The sequence below is a fragment of the Oncorhynchus clarkii genome, chromosome 23 (assembly GCF_045791955.1).
Source record: "Oncorhynchus clarkii lewisi isolate Uvic-CL-2024 chromosome 23, UVic_Ocla_1.0, whole genome shotgun sequence".
Taxonomy (NCBI): domain Eukaryota; kingdom Metazoa; phylum Chordata; class Actinopteri; order Salmoniformes; family Salmonidae; genus Oncorhynchus; species Oncorhynchus clarkii.
This window is the reverse complement of record NC_092169.1, coordinates 54869896-54877644: the sequence shown is the minus strand read 5'-3', so window position 1 is coordinate 54877644 and position 7749 is coordinate 54869896.

The following is a 7749-nucleotide window of genomic DNA, read 5'->3' as shown; positions in this document are numbered from 1 at the left end:
TCAGCATTAAGAGATGGAAACTAACCTCAGCATTAATAAGAGATGGAAACTAACCTCAGCATTAAGTAATAGAAACTAACCTCAGCATTAATAAGAGATAGAAACTAACCTCAGCATTAATAAGAGATGGAAACTAACCTCAGCATTAAGTGATAGAAACTAACCTCAGCATTAAGAGATGGAAACTAACCTCAGCATTAATAAGAGATAGAAACTAACCTCAGCATTAATAAGAGATAGAAACTAACCTCAGCATTAATAAGAGATGGAAACTAACCTCAGCATTAAGAGATAGAAACTAACCTCAGCATTAAGAGATAGAAACTAACCTCAGCATTAAGAGATGGAAACTAACCACAGCATTAAGAGATAGAAACTAACCTCAGCATTAAGAGATAGAAACTAACCTCAGCATTAAGAGATGGAAACTAACCTCAGCATTAATAAGAGATGGAAACTAACCTCAGCATTAAGAGATAGAAACTAACCTCAGCATTAATACGAGATGGAAACTAACCTCAGCATTAAGAGATAGAAACTAACCTCAGCATTAAGAGATAGAAACTAACCTCAGCATTAAGAGATAGAAACTAACCTCAGCATTAAGAGATAGAAACTAACCTCAGCATTAATAAGAGATAGAAACTAACCTCAGCATTAAGAGATAGAAACTAACCTCAGCATTAATAAGAGATAGAAACTAACCTCAGCATTAAGAGATAGAAACTAACCTCAGCATTAAGAGATAGAAACTAACCTCAGCATTAATAAGAGATAGAAACTAACCTCAGCATTAAGAGATGGAAACTAACCTCAGCATTAATAAGAGATAGAAACTAACCTCAGCATTAAGAGATAGAAACTAACCTCAGCATTAATAAGAGATAGAAACTAACCTCAGCATTAATAAGAGATGGAAACTAACCTCAGCATTAAGAGATAGAAACTAACCTCAGCATTAATAAGAGATAGAAACTAACCTCAGCATTAAGAGATAGAAACTAACCTCAGCATTAATAAGAGATAGAAACTAACCTCAGCATTAATAAGAGATAGAAACTAACCTCAGCATTAAGAGATAGAAACTAACCTCAGCATTAAGAGATAGAAACTAACCTCAGCATTAATAAGAGATGGAAACTAACCTCAGCATTAAGAGATAGAAACTAACCTCAGCATTAATAAGAGATAGAAACTAACCTCAGCATTAAGAGATAGAAACTAACCTCAGCATTAATAAGAGATAGAAACTAACCTCAGCATTAATAAGAGATAGAAACTAACCTCAGCATTAAGAGATAGAAACTAACCTCAGCATTAAGAGATAGAAACTAACCTCAGCATTAATAAGAGATAGAAACTAACCTCAGCATTAATAAGAGATGGAAACTAACCTCAGCATTAATAAGAGATAGAAACTAACCTCAGCATTAAGAGATGGAAACTAACCTCAGCATTAATAGATAGAAACTAACCTCAGCATTAATAAGAGATAGAAACTAACCTCAGCATTAAGAGATAGAAACTAACCTCAGCATTAAGAGATAGAAACTAACCTCAGCATTAATAAGAGATAGAAACTAACCTCAGCATTAATAAGAGATGGAAACTAACCTCATCATTAATAAGAGATAGAAACTAACCTCAGCATTAATAAGAGATAGAAACTAACCTCAGCATTAATAAGAGATAGAAACTAACCTCAGCATTAATAAGAGATAGAAACTAACCTCAGCATTAATAAGTGATAGAAACTAACCTCAGCATTAAGAGATAGAAACTAACCTCAGCATTAATAAGAGATAGAAACTAACCTCAGCATTAAGAGATAGAAACTAACCTCAGCATTAAGAGATAGAAACTAACCTCAGCATTAATAAGAGATAGAAACTAACCTCAGCATTAAGAGATAGAAACTAACCTCAGCATTAATAAGAGATAGAAACTAACCTCAGCATTAAGAGATAGAAACTAACCTCAGCATTAATAAGAGATAGAAACTAACCTCAGCATTAATAAGAGATGGAAACTAACCTCAGCATTAAGAGATAGAAACTAACCTCAGCATTAATAAGAGATAGAAACTAACCTCAGCATTAAGAGATAGAAACTAACCTCAGCATTAATAAGAGATAGAAACTAACCTCAGCATTAATAAGAGATGGAAACTAACCTCAGCATTAAGAGATAGAAATTAACCTCAGCATTAATAAGAGATAGAAACTAACCTCAGCATTAAGAGATAGAAACTAACCTCAGCATTAATAAGAGATAGAAACTAACCTCAGCATTAATAAGAGATAGAAACTAACCTCAGCATTAAGAGATAGAAACTAACCTCAGCATTAAGAGATAGAAACTAACCTCAGCATTAATAAGAGATGGAAACTAACCTCAGAATTAAGAGATAGAAACTAACCTCAGCATTAATAAGAGATAGAAACTAACCTCAGCATTAAGAGATAGAAACTAACCTCAGCATTAATAAGAGATAGAAACTAACCTCAGCATTAATAAGAGATAGAAACTAACCTCAGCATTAAGAGATAGAAACTAACCTCAGCATTAAGAGATAGAAACTAACCTCAGCATTAATAAGAGATAGAAACTAACCTCAGCATTAATAAGAGATGGAAACTAACCTCAGCATTAATAAGAGATAGAAACTAACCTCAGCATTAAGAGATGGAAACTAACCTCAGCATTAATAGATAGAAACTAACCTCAGCATTAATAAGAGATAGAAACTAACCTCAGCATTAAGAGATAGAAACTAACCTCAGCATTAAGAGATAGAAACTAACCTCAGCATTAATAAGAGATAGAAACTAACCTCAGCATTAATAAGAGATAGAAACTAACCTCAGCATTAATAAGAGATAGAAACTAACCTCAGCATTAATAAGAGATGGAAACTAACCTCAGCATTAATAAGAGATAGAAACTAACCTCAGCATTAATAAGAGATAGAAACTAACCTCAGCATTAATAAGTGATAGAAACTAACCTCAGCATTAATAAGAGATGGAAACTAACCTCAGCATTAAGAGATAGAAACTAACCTCAGCATTAATAAGAGATGGAAACTAACCTCAGCATTAATAAGTGATAGAAACTAACCTCAGCATTAAGAGATATAAACTAACCTCAGCATTAAGAGATAGAAACTAACCTCAGCATTAATAAGTGATAGAAACTAACCTCAGCATTAATAAGAGATAGAAACTAACCTCAGCATTAAGAGATAGAAACTAACCTCAGCATTAAGAGATAGAAACTAACCTCAACATTAATAGATAGAAACTAACCTCAGCATTAAGTGATAGAAACTAACCTCAGCATTAATAAGAGATGGAAACTAACCGCAACATTAAGAGATGGAAACCATTAATGTTTTCAGTTCGTAGCATTGAGTACCTGAGGGGGGGTTTTCAGTATGTCCACAATGACATTCCACAATATGCTGAGTATTCAGTTCAAAAGCCTGAGGCTAGGTCCCAAATAGCACCATGTTCCCTTTATAGTGCAGAGAGCCTCATGAGCCTTGGTCAAAAGTAATGCACTCTATAGGGAATAGAGTGCCATTTGGGTCGCACATGGTTTATTCTAAGTCGAGGCTTTAGAATTAATTCTATGCTGTAATTAATTGTAATCCAACTGTCTCTTTTTTTAACGTTGTCTCTGTAAAATAAATGTTCCTTAATTGTATAATAGTTTGCTGAAGGCTGGGAGGATTAGGGTTGTTAGATGTATAGCTTATGCTAACTTATACAGTTGGTTGCTGCACTGATGAGAGAGAGAGAGAGAGAGAGAGAGAGAGAGAGAGAGAGAGAGAGAGAGAGAGGGTTGTTTGCAGCACTGATGAGAGAGAGAGAGAGAGAGAGGGTTGTTTGCAGCACTGATGAGAGAGAGAGAGAGAGAGAGAGAGAGAGAGAGAGAGAGAGAGAGAGAGAGGGTTGGTTGGTTGCTGCACTGATGAGAACGAGAGAGAGAGAGAGAGAGAGAGAGAGAGAGAGAGAGAGAGAGAGAAAGAACTCTTTGGGCCCTGGTCAAAGGTTCACTCTCAGAACAAAGTTCCAGGTAGAACTTTTGGGGGTTACATGTAGAACCCTCAGTGGAAAGGATTCTACACAGAACCCAAAATGGTTCTACCTGGAATGGAAAAGGTTCTACCTGGAACCAAAAAGGGTTCATCAAAGGGTTATTCTATGGGGACAGCCGAAGAACCCTTTTAGGCTCTAGATAGCACCTTTTATTCTGAGTGTAGTGTACTAGTGGAGGAAGGACTAGTGGAGGAAGGACTAGTGGAGGAAGGACTAGTGGAGGAAGGACTAGTTAAGGAAGGACTAGTGGAGGAAGGACTAGTGGAGGAAAGGACTAGTGGAGGAAGGACTAGTGGAGGAAGGACTAGTGGAGGAAGGACTAGTTAAGGAAGGACTAGTGGAGGAAGGACTAGTGGAGGAAAGGACTAGTGGAGGAAGGACTAGTGGAGGAAGGACTAGTGGAGGAAGGACTAGTGGAGGAAAGGACTAGTGGAGGAAGGACTAGTGGAGGAAAGGACTAGTAGAGGAAGGACTAGTGTAGGAAAGGACTAGTAGAGGAAGGACTAGTGGAGGAAAGGACTAGTGGAGGAAGGACTAGTGGAGGAAGGACTAGTGGAGGAAGGACTAGTGGAGGAAAGACTAGTGGAGGAAGGACTAGTGGAGGAAGGACTAGTGGAGGAAGGACTAGTTAAGGAAGGACTAGTGGAGGAAGGACTAGTGGAGGAAAGGACTAGTGGAGGAAGGACTAGTGGAGGAAGGACTAGTGGAGGAAGGACTAGTGGAGGAAGGACTAGTTGAGGAAGGACTAGTGGAGGAAGGACTAGTGGAGGAAAGGACTAGTGGAGGAAGGACTAGTGGAGGAAGGACTAGTGGAGGAAGGACTAGTGGAGGAAAGGACTAGTGGAGGAAGGACTAGTGGAGGAAAGGACTAGTAGAGGAAGGACTAGTGGAGGAAAGGACTAGTAGAGGAAGGACTAGTGGAGGAAAGGACTAGTGGAGGAAGGACTAGTGTAGGAAAGGACTAGTAGAGGAAGGACTAGTGGAGGAAAGGACTAGTGGAGGAAGGACTAGTGGAGGAAAGGACTAGTGGAAGGACTAGTAGAGGAAGGACTAGTGGAGGAAGGACTAGTGGAGGAAGGACTAGTGGAGTAAAGGACTAGTGGAGGAAAGACTAGTGGAAGGACTAGTGGAGGAAAGGACTAGTGGAGGAAAGACTAGTGGAAGGACTAGTGGAGGAAAGGACTAGTGGAGGAAAGGACTAGTGGAGGAAAGGACTAGTGGAGGAAGGACTAGTGGAGGAAAGGACTAGTGGAGGAAAGGACTAGTGGAGGAAAGGACTAGTGGAGGAAGGACTAGTGGAGGAAAGACTAGTGGAGGAAAGGACTAGTAGAGGAAGGACTAGTGGAAGGACTAGTGGAGGAAAGGACTAGTGGAGGAAGGACTAGTGGAGGAAAGACTAGTGGAGGAAAGGACTAGTGGAGGAAAGGACTAGTAGAGGAAGGACTAGTGGAAGGACTAGTAGAGGAAGGACTAGTGGAGGAAAGGACTAGTGGAGGAAGGCAGGGTGCTTTGAATTCCTCTGTGTGTGCTGTAATATGGGCGAGCCATGCCAGCGTGCCCAGAATATGTTACTATTCATCTCTCCAATGCATGGAGATGCAAAGCAGCTGCTAGCTAGACTGACTGCAGACCAGTTTGAGGGAAGAGAGGGGAAGAGAGAAGACAGAAAGAGGGGTAAGGAGTAAGAGAGAGAGGGGGGAGTAAGAGAGAGAGAGGGAGAGAACAAGATACAGAGAGGGAGGGGCAGAGGAAGAGAGAGAGAGACAAAAGAGTTAGAGAGGAGAGGGAAAGGCAGAGAGAGAGCATGAGATAGAGAGGGAGAGACAGAGAGAGAGAGAGCACGAGAGAGAGAGGGAGAGGCAGTGAGAGGGAGAGCGAGAGGGGGGGAGGGAGAGAGTGAGAGAGAGGCAGAGAGAGCATGCCTGCCAAGTTACAACTCTGCGTTTTAGAGGTTCTTATTAAGTTCCCCTGTCTCTCTCCCTCAGTCAGGACAGACAGAAGGACCTGACAGAAACCACTCTCAGATGTGCTGCTGACTTGTATAATATTTTATCAACACTTTTCACAAAAATGACACAAATATACTCAATAAGTGTAGGATTGTGACAGTGGATTCCATTTGAAGAGTTCCCCTGACTACGTTCTGCTGAGGGCAGTGACTTTTGACAGGGACGTACACTGAGTGTACAAAACAAAACCTGCTCTTTCCACAACATAGACTGACCAGGTGAATCCAGGTGAACGCTATGATCCCTTATTGACGGAGAGGTGGACACCGGTTATTAAAGAAGGATGTTTACGCCTTGAGACAATTGAGACATGGATTGTGTATATGTGCCATTCAGAGGGTGAATGGGGCAAGACAAAAGATGTAAGTGCCTTTGAACAGGAAGTGGTAGTAGGTGCCAGGCGCACCGGTTTGAATTTGTCAAGAACTGCTGTTTTTTTCATGCTCAGCAGTTTCCTGTGTTTATCAAGAATGGTCCACCACCCAAAGGACATCCAGCTTGACACAACTGTGGGAAGCATTGAAGTCAACATGGGCCAGCATCACTGACGATTCGAGGCTGTTCAGAGGACCAAAGGGGGATGCAACTCACTATTAGGAAGGTGTTCATAATGTTTTGTTCACTCAGTGTAATTTTTACAGTGTGAATTTAAAGAACGCTACTGCTACCTCAGAATACATAGGGAGATTTCCCTGTGATGTAAATGTAATGTCACTGATCACATCCCTATTTGTAGGCTAGGCTAATGGGTTAAATTCACTTCCCTCTCATTGGAGTCTGATACTACTGTTAAGTCACATCAGACACATCAAAGGGGGAGGATATAAGCTGTGAAAAGGGATGCGAGTTGGGAGTGTCCTCCAGTCCACCTCCAACCTTCTCCTCCGAGTCCTCAGCAGTCCTCTCTCATCTCTGGAGGGAAGGCCTTTCACATCAAGTTAATTACATCCCCCTCCTAGCCTCTCAGGTCTCAACGCAGCTCTTTGTCTCTGCTAATCTTAGGATCCCTCAGAACTGGTTGGGTTACACGTCGGAGAGGGGAATCTGGAACCAGCCTTGGAAAACATTTCAAAGTCGAGAGGAGAGAGGGCCGCCGTATCACCTCACCGCCCTGGACCGTGGTCGGACTTCATGTCTTAGAGCTTATCGTGACCTGGAGTCAAGTTAGCTACCGACTGGAACAGAATAGCTTTGATCTCCTACAAGACATATCTCCATGTTTGTATTTATTTATGGCGATGGAATAGAAGAGAGGCGTCCTTGTTGTTCATAGCAATACGGAAATGAATGATAATATATTTATTTACTGTAAATACATAAATATAAATACACATATTATAAATGCTCTTTCAAGTAAGAATATAGATATGAAGGAATTGATTCAATTGTGTGTATCTTGTCTTGTGTTCTGCAGCTCACACACACACACACACACACCCCAAGACCGATTCACTCCAGAACCAGCACCCTGTCCATGCCAGAGAGGGATAATTCATGACATCATGTCAATATGATGGGGTTGCCAGGTAGCCGATGGGGTTGGGTCAGTAACCGAAAGGTTGCTGGATCGAATCCCCGAGCTGACAAGGTAAAAATCTGTCGTCCTGCCCCTGAACAAGGCAGTTAATCCCGGTAGG